Source organism: Pristis pectinata, chromosome 21, assembly GCF_009764475.1.
Source record: "Pristis pectinata isolate sPriPec2 chromosome 21, sPriPec2.1.pri, whole genome shotgun sequence".
Taxonomy (NCBI): domain Eukaryota; kingdom Metazoa; phylum Chordata; class Chondrichthyes; order Rhinopristiformes; family Pristidae; genus Pristis; species Pristis pectinata.
Window position 1 is genome coordinate 20,477,696 of NC_067425.1, and position 17,680 is coordinate 20,495,375.

Consider the following 17,680-nt stretch of genomic DNA (forward strand, 5'->3'; position numbering starts at 1 on the left):
CATTATACTCTATTTGTCAGAGTTTTGCCCACTCACTTACCCTATTTTCTTCTGTGGTCTCCTTCTGTCCTCTCCACAGTTCATCAGCAAATTTCGCCATTATAGCTTGGTGCCTTCCACAAAGTCATTTATATAAATTTTTATAAAGTATTGAGGTCTCCTCAACACTGATCCCTGTTGCACAGCACTTATTACATCTCACCAAACAGAAAAAAGGTGCATGTATGCCTACTCTCCGTATGCTGTGGTTAGTGAACTTCTGTCCCTGCCAATATGTTACCTTCTACACCATGAGCTTTTATTTTCTGCAAGAACCCTGAATGGAGTACCTTATCAAATGCCTTCCAGAAATCCAATTGGAGTACATCCACTGGTTCCCCTTTATCCACAGCACATAGTAATTTCTCAAAGAACTCCAAACAATTGGTCAAACATGATATTCCTTTCACAAAACCAAGTTGACTTTGCCTGATTACCCGAAATTGTTCTAAGTGTCCTGCTGTAACATCTTTAATAATAGCTTCTAACACTTTCCCTTCAACAAATATTAAGCTCAGTGGTCTGTAGTTTCCTACTTTCTGTTTTCCTCCCTTTTTGAATTAAGGAGTTACATTTGCCATATTTCCAGTTAATTAAACCTTACTCATATTTTGGAACTTTCGGAAAATTAAAACCAATGTATCAATGATTTCAGTAGCCATGAAGAAGTCCATCAGGGTCAGAGAACTGTCAATATGCAGCTCCAATAATTTGCTCTTTATCATTTCCTAGTAATTGTATAGAGTTATACAGCATGGAAACAGACCCTTTGGCCCAACTTGTCCAAGCCAATCAAGGTGTCTTCCTGAGCTCGTCCCATTTGCCTGCATTTGGCCCATATCCCTTTAAACCTTTCCTATCCATGAACCTGTCCAAATGTTTTTTAAATGTTGTAATTGTACTCACCTCTACCCTCTGGTAGCTCATTTTATATATCCACCACCCTTTGACTGAAAACCTTGTGCCTCAGGTCCCCTTTAAATATATCCGCTCTCATCTTAAACCCATGCCCCCTAGTTTGAGACTCCCTTACCCTGGGATAAAGACTGTGACCATCCATCTTATCTATGCCTCTCAAACTTTTTTTTTCTTCTTCTTCTTCTTCCCCAATTCCTCATTTCTCATTTCTATTTCCCTTTCCTTGGAGCAGACTTGACGGGCCGAATGGCCTGCTTCTGCTCCCTTGTCTTGTGATCTTGTGATTCCATAAACCTCTTCAAGGTTACCCCTCAGCCTTCTATATTATAGGGAAAACAATCCCAGCCCATCCAGTCTCTCCTTATAACTCAAGCCATCCAGTCCTGGTAACATCCTTGTGAATCTTTTCTGCACCCTCTCTAGCTTAATCACATACGGCATGGTAGTATAGCAGTTAGCGTAACGCTTCACAGCGCCAGTGACCCAGGTTCAAATCCGGCCGCTGTCTGTAAGGAGTTTGTATATTCTCCTCGTGTCTGCGTGGGTTTCCTCCGGGTGCTCCGGTTTCCTTCCACATTCCAAAGACGTACAGGTTAGGAAGTTGTGGGCATGCTATGTTGGCACCGGAAGCGTGGTGACACTTGCAGGCTGCCCCCAGAACACTACGCAAAAAGATGTACTTCACTGTGTGTTTCGATGTACATTTGACTAATAAAGATATCTTATCTGATCTGATCTTATCTTATCTTATCCTTCCTATAGTTTGGTGACCAGAAATGCACACAATATTCCAGGTGTGGTCTCACCAACATCTTGCACAGCTGTAACATGACATACCAACTCTTGTAGTCAGTGCTCAATCTGTTGAAGGCAAGCGTGCCATATGCCTTCTTGACTACCTTGTCTACCCGTGTTGCCACTTTCAGGAAACTATATACTTCTACCCCTAGGTTCCTCTGTTCTACAACACTCACCAGGACCCTGTCATTCACTGTATGTGCTGGTCTGGTTTAACTTCCCAAAATGCATCACTTCACACTTGTTCGAGTTAAATTCCATCTGCCATTCCTTGGCCCACTCTCCCAGTTGATCTCAATCCTGTTGTAACCTTAGACAACCTTCTTCACTGTCATCTTGACTTCAACAAAGAGAGCAGTCTGGGCATGAGGAAGTTTGAGCATCAATTTATGTCAGAAAGGGTTCAAATGTGGGGTACAACAAATGAAATCATTAGGGGTGTGTGAAGAAACCTTGGATGTGCTACCCAGCTTCATAACTGGATGTTCTGATCCAGTTTTGCGATTGGGGTAATTTCACCTGGAAATGATTGCTAACACAGTGTACTCAGGAGAAAATCAATTTTGAATTGTATAATGGTGAAATAAGCAGCATTTTTAATTATACTTTGGTGAAAATAACAGCATTTGATGATCCAAATTCTATGTAATTGGAACTGTCCAGTAAGTTGTGGCTCATGGGAAGCCACTTCCACTTATTTGGCCTAGGTCATTCTTAGTAATTCAAATAATGTTTGCTCCTTCAGCTCACCAGCTGAAACCTCTTGAACAAATATTGTGCTGCAGCTAGCCAATGCAGGAATGAGTACTTGATGGTTTTGTGAAATGCCCATTTCTGAACAAGCATTTAGCTTCTCTTACCTTCTCTTCTTGGCTATCTATAAAACAGTACAGAATAATTTAATGTAGACCTCCCCAGAGAGGGGTTATAATGGAACTTGTAACCACATGGAGTAACTGAAGCAGATGACATTGATGTTTATGAGGAATCTAGATCATATATACAAGGGGAAAAAAGACAAGAAGTATATGCAGATAGGATTGGATAAGGTAATATAGGAAAAGGCTTGTGAAGTATTATCATTAGAAATGATGAGTTTATAATGAGTATTCTTTTCTCTAAACCATATAAATGGCAACAATAGTTCATCAAATGAGATTGTGTTGTGCTGAAGCATGTAACTGTGTTCAGTAATGAGTTATAACATAGGGAATTAAAAGCAAAAGTAGCCATGACCTTCTTGGAGTTTAATAGCCTTTCCTTCCCAATTTTCACAAGCAGAAATTGTGAGGGCCTGAACAAAATCAGGAGCCAAAAGTGCTTAGATTTGTAAGGCGACATCTGAAGTGCATCTTGTTCCATTTGCTTTGTGCAGCCTTCTTCATAAGCAGGTATAAAAATGATATATGTTGGAATTAGGAAGAGCAGAGGCAGTGTCAGCCAGGTGCTTAGCCTAACATCCATCTAATGTGCATTGACAGTTATGGAACTTCTGCTGGAAATATTATTGGAGTTTAGATCCTGGAAGATTTATGTATGATAATGAGAGTTCATTTGTACAGAGCTCTCTATGGGGAAATGGACATGTCTGTGCACTTGAAATTTTTGTGAATTATTGGAAGAATACTAGAGCTTTTCCCTCTGTAATACTCCAACAAATTTGTAGAGAATTGCTATGAGAAAAATTGTAAAAGTAGGCAAACTGAATATCATGGTAAACCTTTCAGAGCAAGTCAGTGTCTTATCTTCTCCCAGGATCAATTTGCATATCACAATTAATTCATTCCAGCAGCAACTTCAGTGCTCTGTTGCTGCTACCCACTCCCTTCCATAGAGGGCCTGCAACAAGCAAGGTCTCCAGAGTTGCATTGTCAAATACTGCAGTTCATCATCCTAGTATGATTACCACGATTTCATTCTTCATGCTTTTGAACAGCTTTAAAAGTAGGGACCACTGGTGCAGGATATTTTGCCCTTTGTGTTGGTACTGTTCAAAGTACCCATCATCCATGTGGCAAAATCATGTAAACTGGTTGACCTTATTTTATACTGCAAATTAAGTTTGTAGTGCTAAAGAACAATGGTTCCATCATAACTGTGAGGAGTCAATGAGTTCAGTCCTTACAACTCACCAAAATCTGTAATTTAAGTGTTCCATTCTCCTTTCGTTCATCTCTGAACTAGATTCCAAAATGGTTTGCTTCAATTCAGTAAGATGTCCTTTATAAGGAGAAACTTCTCAAAACCGATGGCTGGACCACAAAAATGCCACATTGAACTTAGATTTTGTATAGCAAACAGATCTATTTGGAAATGCAATTTGAACAACGCCCAAGTGATTCATTCAAATGGAAATTTGCTTAATTGGATCAGTAGGAAATTTCTGATCTGTCAAAATATATTTGATACTTTTTCATTACTGACTGCAACATACAGTTTGGAAATTAATCAAAGGCATATTTAACTGATTATTTTTTTGAATAATTATTTTCCTGCTGTTTAGGTTGAAAATGGAAAATGTGTGATTAGCTGAAAGATTGCATTGATATTAGGATATTTTAAAGCCCACAGAAGTATATTAGGTAATACTGTAAATGGGAAATAAAAGCTTATTATATATTATTTGTGATTTTCCTTTCAGATCCTGAGAATGTGAGGATGGTGTGTGTTGAAGAGTAAATCTGAATAATTTGCATGCAATACATTTTTGCTATTATAAAGACATGAGCTGGCTGGTGAAATTACATTTCCATATTCCAAATTACCACAAATTAACCTTCTCAGACAGGCAAATATTTTGATATTTTAGCATTGTCCTTGCCTAATAGGCATATCTTAGGTTAATTTTAGTAAGGCATGTTTGTAAAATTAACGTTTTAAATTTGGGCTCAGTGGAGTCCAGTACTGGGATGTTCTAATCAAATGATTTTAGAAGTCTTTCAGCATCAATTATAATACAACAAAACCCTCTTTGCCATGGATTAATAATGGACATAACTGAACCAATATCTCATTTATTGTCTCATGAGCATTTCACAAAAAATATCAGCTTTTTCACTGAGTCTGGACATGTCAATTATGAGCTAATAAGATCAGTTGGAAGGCAGAATTGAAAGCTGTTAGAATCAATCAGTGGCAAATGTTGATTGCTTTCTCGCATGGCTCTTGCATCAATTGGAGAAAGATTTTAAGATGGACTGATGGTTTCTGAGAGCTGGAGATATGGATTTACTTATTTTATTTTAGACTGAAAAATATTCTATATATTCCTCAAGTAATCTGCTGAAATATATCTCTTTATTCCTCAAATGATCTTCTTGGGAATGTTTAGCTATTGTCCTTATTGTGAGATTTATTTCTACTAGAATAATTGCAGACACTTTTTGAAAATGGAAATTGGAAAATGGAGGACAGGCACAAGTAGCATAGCGGTTAGCGTAATGCTATTACAGCACCAGCGACCTGGGTTCAATTCCGGCCGCTGTCTGTTAGGAGTTTATACGTTCTCCCCGTGTCTGCATGTGTTTCCTCCGGGTGCTCCGGTTTCCTCCCACATTCCAAAGACGTATGGGTTAGGAAGTTATGGGCATGCTATGTTGGCGCCGGAAGTGTGGTGACACTTGCGGGCTGCCCCCAGAACACTCTATGCAGAGATGCATTTCACTGTGTGTTTTGATGTACATGTGACTAATAAAGATATCTTGTCTTATCATGTCTTAAATATAATATGATTAACTTTATTTGCTTTATTTAAATTCTGCCGCCACCACACCACAACAAATAAAATAGAGCAATGGCATTGAATTGGTGGTAGGTTTACTTAATTTATTAAAAATACACATATATTCTCATATTTGGAATGATACTACCTCAGTGAACAATGTCATCCATTATCTTGCTTGTGTGTGATTGGATTGCACACTTCCTTTATAAGTTTGAACATTGTTTTCAGGTTTGTTGAGTGTGTAGTGCAGATCTCACACTCCATCCTCTATCTGAATGTTTGGTCCTTTTGTTGATCTGTCTCCATATGAAGAACAATTTCCTGCTATTGCTCCATAATTTATGTCTTTTAACTTGAGCATGCATTCCTTTTGCAAAAGGCACTATTTGAAACTCATCAGCATTAAACCATACATCTTTGCATCAAAGATCTTCCTAAAGCTATGGAAAATATAATTTATCCTGGTGTAAAAAGGGCTGCCAATTCCCTATGAACCCATTTTGAATACCAGGTGTACAAATTTCATTGTAAATCTTCATTCTTTTTATAAACCTATCACCTCTGATATTAATATATTCAAATATAAAACATTTTAATAACAAACATGTATACCACCACACAAGAGCTCCCAGTCAAACCATAGCTCCAAGGGCAGCAGAAGGCAACTGTAGGTGGTTTCCATCTTCTGCTGTAATGTGCTCAGGAGCCAGAATGTTACTTTGATTTGTGAGATATATTTCTGCTATGGTGCTACTAAGAAGTGTTAACTGCATTAAACAAGTTTAGAAAATTAAAGGTTGAAATAAAATGTATTAAAATTTCATGCCAAGGTGTGCAATTCACCTTCAGTACTGTGTCTACTCATAGTCATCAAACTACAGGGTGATGTGGAAGAGGTGCAAATGAGAACTAATAAGACTAGTCAAACCAGAAGTTTGAGTTCTGAGAAAGGAGTTGTGCTTCTTAGCCTTGAGAGTAGATGACAAACCTTATTGTAGTAGTTTATCATGTAAACAGTATATAAAGATTAGATCCTAAATTACTTCAATTTAAAACATGACATTTGGTCAGGAAAAGTAATTTAGAAATTACATCAGGGAACTCTTTAGTGTTGCAATCAATATGCAGCAAAGCCTTTGCAAAGGATAGTGGAGACAAAGATAGTTGAGGAAATGTTTGGTTGCTGAGATAGAGATATTGTTGAATATATGAGCAGAGATAGGCTCAGTAAACTTCCTCAACTCTCTCATGAAAAGCAGCAACTATTTATATTTATACAGCACCTTAAATGTTGTAAAAATTTCCAAGGTGCTTCACATTATGATTATTGTACAAAATTTGACTTCTAGCAACATAAAGAAATATTAGGGCAAATGGAAAAGTACTTGTTCAAAGATTAGGTTTTAAGGACTATGCAGAGATGCACAGTGGTTTTGGGAAGGAAATCCAGATTGTCTTGAAGGCATCAATGGTGCAGAGTTTAAAATCAGGAATATACAAGAGACTAGAATTGGAGAAGTATAGATACCTCAGAGGATTGTAAGCTGGAAATAGAGTAGGGCGCGGCCATGGAGGGACTTGTAAAATGGAGGATGTTAAAATGGAGGAGTTGAAAATTTAGATCAGTGAATAGAGGGGTGATTGGTGTAGATATTAGTTTCAGATGGCCTCCATGGAATAAGGAAGGCTGGCCAGGAGTGTATTGAATCGCTAACTAATAAAGGGATGTCTAAGGGTTTCAGTTTCAGAAGAACTCAAACAGAACTGGAGTCAGGTGACATTATGGGGATGCAAATAGGTGGCCTTGGTGATGGCCTGAATAAGCAGACTAAAACTCAGATCAAGGTCAAGTTTGTTCAATCTCAATCAAATACCAGAGAGAGGACTGGAGTTGCAGACTGTGGATTAAAGTTACGGAGGGGACAGAGGACAATGGCTTTGATCTTCTGACAGTTAAATGGAGAAAATTTCTACTCATCCAGTACTGGAAGTTAGGTAAGGAGACTTGCAATTTAGAGATGGTGGAAGGATCAAGCAAGGTGGTGCTGAGCTAGGGTTGGTGCCATCAATGTACATGATCAAATGGACCTTCTATTTTTAAATGATATTGCCAAAGGACAACATGCAGTTAAGAAAAAGAGCATCTGGTAATAGGGAGACATTAGCACTTGTAATGCAACTGTGAGAAGAGAAGCCATTGCAGGCTGGTTCCCTGGCAATGATTGAACAAGTAAGAATAAAATCAGGTGGTTATTGTTCCATCTGCCTGGGTGATAGTGGAGAGGCATCAGAGGAAGATGGTGTGACAGCAGATCTGCAGGAAGGTTGAGAAGGATTGGAGAGACTGTTTATCTCACTCCCTTGGGAAGCTATCTTTGACTTTGACAAAGCCATATAAATGTGTGGCAATGGTGTAAAATGGCTGTTTGTTGGAAGATTAAAGCCTCTGCCTTTTGTACTTTCCACGACTGCAATCCTTAGTAACTCTGGCCCTCTCACTGGCAATTGTTTGAGTCTGAACCAAACTATTCGTAATCCTGGGATCAAATTTAACCTTGAGCTTCACACCATAGATTCAGACCATCACAAAGACATCTACTTCCACCTCCATAATATTACATGACTCCAGCAATTCTTGCGCTCTTCTGAAACTGAAATCATTGGTCATTGCTTTTTTTACTTGGCTATCCAACACAGTCCTGATGAGCTTTCCTTGTTCTCTGGAGGTCATCTGAAATTCTAATATCCTTGATGATTGGAGGGATTAAAACAAAGTATTGTGGGAAAGGTACATATGGATTTGGGAGGTGACTAGCTTAGGCTTTGGAGAGGAAAGAGAGGTTAGAGGCTTGTAGTTTGGAAGGACAAAGTGGTAGGGTTTTTGAGGAAGGAATCATGATGGCAAATTTGGAAAAGATGAGGACAAAATCTCAGGAGAGTGAGCCTTAACGATACTTGTTTATTGGGAACGGGATTAAGGAATTGAGCTCCATGAAGTAGATGAGCTCATGAAGCAGGGGAGGTGATAGGAGGGAAACTGGAGAGGGAAATGAGATTAAGTTTAGGGCACAGGCCAGAGTAAACATAAATGGAGGTGTGATCCAGTTGACATGGGGAAGTAAGGGGAGCAAGAGATAGCTGGTTGGACGACCTCACTTTTAGTGCCAAAGTAGTCCATAAGCTGCTTAAGTGTTAGAGGTGGGATTTGAGAGAATGGAACAGATTGACTTAACAGAGTAATTTGAAGTAGAGAAATAAATATGAGTTTAGCTTTATATTGTAGGGTGATCCTGGAAATCATGTGGTTCTAAGCAGACAAGAGCAGAGTTCAGCAGTGCTTTATATGGTTCACACAGATCTTGGGGAAAATGGATAAACCTGTTATCCTTGGAAATCAGGGAGAGTATTTAGGGTGTTAGAGAATAAAGATTTCATTGGTGACTAAGATATCACAAGTGAAGTCAAAGATGTGGTTGAGTAGATCAACATCCTCAGAAACATGGTGAATGGAGGGTCAAAGGTTATACAGTTGGGTTTTGAAAAAAAGAACATAAACAGCAACAGCAGCAAAAACAGAAAATGCTGGAAGACTCAGCAGGTCAGGCAACATTTGTGGAAAGAGAAACTGATCCAATCTTGTGTCTGTCACCCTCTGTCAGGTTTTGAAAATGCAGATATAGATGAGAAACACTTGTGACAGTGGTATGAAGTAGAAGAAGCAAGTACAAAGTATAAAGGACTTAGACCACAGTCAGAATGTAAGGCAGAATAGATCGAGATTATAGTGAAAAATAAATCCTTTGACGACCAGCTATAGTAAAGTATGTTCATTTTTATATAGATAAGGCATATTGTGACTTTAGTGCCTCCAAATCTTTAGTACCTTTCCACAGCATGCTGGTATTACCATCACACCCTCAGCATGTGAATCTTGAAGCTTTTGCTTTCATTCATGTCAGCAGGAAGCAAGCATCATAAAAGCAGTGTGGGTCTTTGCAGCATTTGTAGATTATCTTACACACTGAAAAATGGCTGCATTAAAAATAAAGTGAAATGACGTGCGCGAGACAGCTTCATTTAACATTTCATAAAAACTTCCCCATCTTGTTAAAGAGGAAAGTAGGACTGTGCAATTTGCTGCATGCCGCCACATGGGAAGCTATTACCAGTGCATTCAGGTTAGATCTTGGTCAGAAGTCAGACATAAAGAATGCTGTCTTTGCCTTTGAGCTCTGGTGTAGACTGCCTCATTACCATTGTAACGTGCCTTATTTTCCTGCATCTGAAGGGAGTGCTTTATGGCGATCATTCCTGTTGTTTATTGGCACTAGGACACATTCCAATTATTTAGTCAACATGATAATTGCAGAATAAGTTTTGGCTTCCACTCTGGGGCTTTAGTGGTTAGAATCTGTTGTTTTTCATATATATAATAGGAGCCAAAGGATTTGTATCAAGAAGTTAATTAGGAAAATAATAATTTGGCTCTTCCATAGCCATTGAATTGACTACCTGTCCCATTGCTTAAGTTGGAAGAAAGACATACACTTGTAAAGTGATTTCAGAGAAATGGTTTGGATTACCAGTCTTCTTCCCCCCCCCCCCCCCAATATTAGTTTGAAAATCTTAAGGTGTGGGTCTTTGTGAAAGTAGAGCTGAACTACAATAGACCTATGCTTGAGTAGCCCTTCCTCATTTTACAGAACATCTACTGGGCCACCAGAGAATGTAAACACAAATACTTTACCTTTTAGAAAGAAGCATCCGTATCTGAAAGTGGTATTGGTTCAGTTAAATCTGATTTAAAAGGCATGCATAAGTAATAGATAATGGAAGGTCAAGGTTCATTAGTCTGTGATATGAGCTTCATGAAGGCTGATTTTTGAGGTGGTTAAAGGGAATTACTATAAAGAGCTTATGTTAGAAAATAATTTATTATGGTTTCAGTATATCTTCACTTGTGTAATTGCAATAGCTCTAAAATTTACCACAAAACACATCTCCACAGTGCCAGTGGCCCATTGGAATTATACATACTAACATGATACTGTTGTAAGAACAGAAGAACATAAGAAATAGGAGCAGGAGTAGGCCATCTGGGCTGTTGAACCTGCTTGCCATTCAATAAGAGCATTGCTGATCTGGCCGTGGACCCAGTTCCACCTACCTGCCTTTTCCCCATAACCCTTAATTCCACTACTATGCAAAAATCTCTGTCTTAGATATATTTAATGAGGTAGCCTCTACTGCTTCCCTGGGCAGACAATTCCACAGATTCACTACCCTCTGGGAAAAGCAGTTTCTCCTCATCTCTATCCTAAATCTATTCCCTCAAATCATGAGGCTACATCCCCTAGTTCTAGTCTCACCTACCAGTGGAAACACCAGTGCCTCTATCTTATCTATCCCTTTCATAACTTTATATGTTTCTAAGTTCCCCTCTCATTCTCCCGAATTCCAGTGAGTATAGTCCCAGGCGACTCAATCTCTCCTCATAGGCTCACCCCCTCATCTCCGGAATCAACCTGGTGAACTTCCTCTGCAATGCCTCCAAAGCCAGTAAATCTTTCCTCAAGTAAGGAGACCAGAACTGCACGCACTACTCCAGGTGTGGCCTCACCAGTACCCTGTACATTTGCAGCATAACCTCCCTCTAAATTCAATCCCTCCAGCAGTGAAGGCCAACATTCCATTTACCTTCCATTTGACAGCCTGTTGCACCTGCAAAGCAACATTTTGCGATTCATGCACGAGCACTCCCACGTCCCTCTGCACGACAGCATGCTGCTACCTTTTCTCCTTCCAAAGTGGATGACCTTGCATTTACCAGCATTGTACTCCATCTGCCAGACCCTTGTCCATTCACTTAACCTATCTATATTTCTCTGCATCCTCTGCACAATTTTCTTTTCCACTTAATTCAGTGTCATCAGCGAACTTAGGTACGCTGCGCTTGGTCCCCTCTTCCAAATCGTTAATGTATATCATGAACAGTTGCGGGCCCAGCACCGACCCCTGTGGCACTCCACTCTCCACTGATTGCCAACCAGAAAAGCACCCATTTATCCCAACTCTCTGCCTTCTGTTGGTTAACCAATCCTCTATCCATGCTACTCTTGTATTCTGGCTCTAATTCAGACAACAGTGAATTAGGATTTTGCCTTTGATTAATCATGTTATTGATCACCTTCCATTGCCTCTCTAGATTTGGCTCCATTGAAGTCTGTCTCTATAGCTGACCAATACATTTGGACCAACTTCAGCTTTCTGCACTTTCAAACATGTAGGCCTGTACATTTGAACGCATCAAAAAGTACTCTGGACCCAATTTCAGCATCAAATGCAACATTCCATTTGGAGCATTGAATGGGTAACTAATGCATGTAATTCCAAGGTGGAGCCATTGTTGGGCACAGCTGGAACAAACAGGTTTTGAAAATGCTACAAAGTGCTCAGACCCAGCCAGGCTGTTACACTCTTTGCTGGCACTCCTTTGGTTCTCACATTCCACAGTACCAATCCCCCTCTCATCTCTCCATTCTCTACCTCTGGCTGCCTGATCTGCCCGATTTCCCCATTTCTCATACCTCCATAAAGTACAATGTCCAGCCAGTCATTTTCCTCCTCATCTCATCATGGCAATCCCAGACACCCCAATCATTCCCTTAATGTCTGGTTAGTGTTCACCTACACCACCCACTCACTTCATTCTACTGCTAACTACCAGTCCTCGCTAATGCTTCATCATCCCAGGCCCCAGTGGTGTTCCTAGGTGCTGTGTTTATCTTTACACACTTTACAGGGCTAGTATCACCAGATCAATATGTAACTGAAGCTGAGTAATCCCTGCATCAGTTGCTTCATCCAATGTCATAATAATGAAATGTATTTATTCAGATTAGGTTGGTGCTGGGTTTCTGACCTATTTTAAAACAAGCAATTCTGAAGCAACAGAACTGATGATTCCGCAATTGGTCAATACCCTAGTAAGCAAAAATTAGCCTGAATTCCTGCTTTTGATCATCATCCAAGGTACTATGATGTGCAATGTTGCAGTAATAAACTCGTCTAGAAATGGGACTTCAAGCATTATTAGAATGCTAAATGAGTGCTGCTAATGGGACTAACACCAAATCTAAAATCACAATAAAGTGCAAAATTGGGTCACCCTTGCTTAGAGAGATGGTGAAGGCAGTTTGCTCCCTTTAAAACCCATCCTGCAGGCTTCACAGATGGTGGTAGTCTGGTTAAGTGGCAGCTGACGTGTCAGTCTTGCACTGACCCATTGGGAATTGCGTCAGTGTTTAATGAGATCTTCATGATCTGGGTGGGAGGTGAGTGGGTGGATGGTGCAGGTAATGGCTTGCCAGACATTGAGGTGGGGAGGGAGTGGGGAATGGGAACTGCGGTCAGACCACAGACCTCCACAGTCTTACAGAGAGTTGCAGGTAATGAATTATCTTGAATAAAAATTACAGATACTTTTTTACATTTAAAATGATTATCAAAAGTCTTTTGGAAATCCAAGTAGTCCACAAACACTGGTTCCCCTTTATCTGTTAGTTAAATCCTCAAAGAACTCCTGCAGCTTAGTCAGAATTCCACATTGATTCTACTCTATTCTATTATTCTTTTTATGGTATTATTTTATTATATCCTTCTTTATAGATTCTAATATTTTCCCTACTGTTGATGTTTGGCTAACTGATTGCTAGTTCCCTGTTTTCTCTCTCCCTCTCTCTTAAGTAATGGGATCACATTTGCTACCATTCAAACAAAAGGAACAATTCCAGAATCTGTTGAGTTTTGGTAGACAATAACCAGAAAGTCCACCATTGGGTGAGTCATACCTGGTTCACTGGGCAGGTCTTCAAAGGGAAATAGACACACGCACTACAAAATAAGTGCAACAAAAGTCAAGCTACAAATGGATCCAATTTATAGGCATCAGAGTTTTCTCAAAGTAGTTCCATCCATGCTTAGCTTCTTGTTCCTACAGTGTTGCTGCACCATGAGTACGATATTGGCTAAACAGAAAATAAATGTTTTCTGCATCTACTGAAAAATATGTTCATTGCTGACAATGTATAGATTTTTTAAAGTATTATTTAAAAGTATTAACAGGTCAATAAACAGTTACAGTCCTGGAAATTGATCACTTTTGTCCTGGATTTTCAACAACAAAAGAAGATCAATTTCTACTCTATCATCTTTGAAACGCATCATTGCTATTGAATTGATTGGTTGATCCCATTCATTCATAATTTGTGCTAAATCTCTACTTAAAGTATTGACCACTTCATCAAACCAGCATCTTTAGGATTCTGGTCATGCAGCCGTACCCAAAAAATTCAGCATTGAGAACTCCATCCCACAGTTGTGCAATGTGCATCAGTGGATGACTGAACTGTTCAAAGTACAGCTTTTATTGTATATGGAGCCATTATTTACTTAGAATGGCATGGCTCACTGTGTCCATAGTGACTCCTGACTTTACAACCATGACCAATCTTATTTTTCCCCGAACTCTTCCATAAACAGATTTACATTTACTTACAGGTTCACGTTTTTCACAAACTCTATTTTATTAAATGTAATAGAATGCTTTTTAAGAACAGGATAATTAGGATAACAAGCTCAGATCTTATTCAGGTATTTATTTTATCCACTAAAAATCATATTAATAAGTCAAGGTATTCCTAGATAATTTAGATAACATATGACATACATAAAAGCTTGCCCTGCATTTAATCCACTTCATGTTCAACACTACTTAGAAAACACTGAAATTGTCAATAGAATGTACGCTGGGTAGGGGATGTCAGCAAGAGTGACTTTCTAGCATCAGCCCTGACCAGGCAGAGTGAGCCCTGAAGAACATAGCTGCCATACTGGCTCAGTGGCAGGTTGTGAATCAAAGGATAAACCTACTTGACCTTGTCTCACCAATCTAGCTATGTGGGTGCATCTGTCCACAACAGCGTCAAATAGGATTGAGCACCATATATACCTTGAGTAGACAAAATCCCATATTCACACTGGGGACACCCTTCACTGTGTTGCATCGCATTACCATTGTACTGAATGGGATTGATTCAAAACAGAATCAAATGCTTAAAAGTTAGGTTTCCATGGAGTACAGTGGACTATCAGCAACAGAAAAATTGTTTTCCATTGCAATCAGATGGCCTGACATTTCTCTCCTTTGACAATTACAATTAAACCAGCAGATCAACCCTGCTTCAGTGAGGAGAGCAGAAGGGCATCCCACTAGCAGCACAAGACATACCTGGAAATGAGATATCAATCCAATGAAACTGTAAAAGGGCTACATGTAAGCAGAAAACAAACAGCATGCAATGGACAGAGATAACTGATATCACAACCAAAGCTTTGCATCCCCACCTCAGTGATGGTGTACAGTTAAACAGCTAATAGGAGAAGGCAGCTTCAATCTCAGTGATGGCAGGCCCGTTATGTGAGCACAAAGATAAGACTTAAGATAAAGGTAAGACTGTAACCATGTCCAGTCAGAAGTGCCAAGTGAATGTCTATCACTGCTACCTCCAGAAATCTCCACCGTCACAGAAGCCAGCCAATTCAATTTACTCTACCTGATGTCAAAGTGAGAGCACTAGATATGTCAATGGGACGAAGCAACATTCCGATGTACTACTGAAGACATGCGCTCCAGAACTAGCCACTCCTGTAGCCAAGTTGTTTCAGTAGAGTTATAACACTGGCATCTGCAGATAATGTGGAAAATTACTCAGGTGTGTCCTGTCCACAAAAAGCAGCATGAATCCACTCCCGCTTCTAACCACTCAATTAGTCTACACTCAATCAGCAAAATGATAGAATGTATTAATGACAGTGCTGTTGACCAATACTTGTTCACCAATGCCCAGTTTGTGTTTTGCCATAACCATTTGGCTCTTGACTATGTCACAGCCTTGGCTCCAACATAATACCTAGGCAGCATTTGACTAAGTATGGCAATAAAAGAGCACTGGAATAACAGAAATCAATGGGAAACACTCTGGAGATTGGAGTCATAATTTGCAAAATAAAGATGGGTGTAGTTGTTGGAGGTCAGTCATCCCAGACCCAGAACATAGTTGCAGGAATTCCTTGTGACAGTATCCTAGGCCCAACTATCTTCTGCTGCTTCATCAGTGACCTTTCTTCCATCATACAATGCTCAGTTCCTTTCACATCTCCACTCTCCATGCCTGTCTGCAGCAAGATCTAGATAACATTCAGGCATGGGCTGATAAGTGGCAGGTAATGTTTGTGCCACACATGTGCCATGCAACAAACTTTACCAAGGAGAGAGAGAATTTAACTGAATACCATTGACATTCAGTGGCATTATTGTTGCCAATTACCCCACCATCAACACTGGGGTAATTGGGAACAATAATGCCACTGAATGTCAATGGTATGCAGTTATAAAGCACAAGTCAGAAATATAATGGAATATCCTCTGCTTGTTTTGATGAGTGCAGCTTCAACAACACTTAAGAAACTCAACACCTTCCAGGACAAAGCAGGCAGTTTCTCAGGCATCCCAATCGCCATGCTAACCATTCATTCCCTTCAGTACTGGCACACTGTAACTGTAATATGGGGCATCTACAAAATGCAGTGTAGTTTCTTGCCTATGCTACTTCAATATCACCTCCTAAAGCTGTGATCTCTACCACCAGGAAGGACAAGGATAGAAGGCACATGGGAACATCTCCATATCTACAGGTTACTTTCTACATTGCACACCATCCTGATTTGGAAATATATTATGTTGAAATATATAATTACCATTCGGTCTAAATCCTGGAACTCGCTACCCAACATCACAATGGGAGTACCATCACCAATCACCAGAAGGACTACAGTGGTTCAAGAAGTTCATTACCACCTCCTCAAGGACAATTGCAGAGGCAATAATTGCTCGCCTTCCCAATGATGTCAACATCGAAATAAATGAATAAGTCATTGGCAACACTTTGCGTCAAATATAAAATGCTAACACTTTACCTCTTGGTTGGGTTTTACTACTGAACTTTTAGAAGCAAATAGATTGTGTTATTTACAACACTTATATTTTAATTAATGTTCACTTGTGCACAGAAGTCAAGCACATCACCATTCAACCAGACATGTGGGACATAGACTTTCAGATTGGAGATTGCAGATCACTTAATAAAGTACACTTTTTTGACTGTTTATTGAGCCTTATTTAAATATCATATGCAAACCTTTGCTCCAATAAAATGAACTTTTTGTCAATACAGTTCAAATTGTTTAATTTCAAAGCAGAGGACGAATCTATTGGATGAATCTATCTTAATAGATTTTGATAAACGCAACAGTATAAAGAATTAAATCTTGAATTTGCAGCTCTCTGCTTAAGGTGAACAGTTCCGAGACAGATACCATGAATCTTTGATAACAGAAATACTTAAAAGATGAAAGAAGCAGAGTGCCTCTGTTTTACATGTAATTATATTTTCAAAAATTGAGAAGTGGAATCGGATAATGAGTAATTCCTGTCTCCCACCCTTGGTCTGCCCATTTCTGCTCTGGTTGGTCTACCCATTTTTTCTCCGGACAGATATTCCCAGTGCAAAGGAATCTCTATAGCCACGGGTAGCATAAACAACATGAAGAATCAAATCAAAGATTGTCAAGTTTGCAGGTGAATTTAGAAGAGATTGAGCAGTAGAAACCAAGGATACTGCTTCTGATTTTCATAAGGATTCGGATTACTTGCCTATCTGGACAGATGGATCGAATGTAAGAATGACAATGTATGGCACATGTCCTAGAATTAACATGAGAGGATTTAGGCAGAGACCTGAATAGTACATCTGCTGCTTTCAGTATTTAGACACTGTGGCAAAACAATTAGAAAGACAAATATAACCTTGATCAGCATTTCTTAAAAGTGGAAAGTAGCAGGCTCACAGCAAAATGACAAAAAAGATTGTAAATATAGAGAGAATAGGAAGCCACTTAATGTCCTGATGTCTGATCACTGGACTCCTCCAAACCCATGGTGTTCCAATCTTCTGCCCTTTTGACCCTCCAAACCACCAAATCACCCAATACTGCTGTCCCATGTAGACCCAAAAGAAGGCTAATTTCAACTAATCACCACCCTACAAACCCTGTCGCTTACCTCATTGCATGTGAGCATTA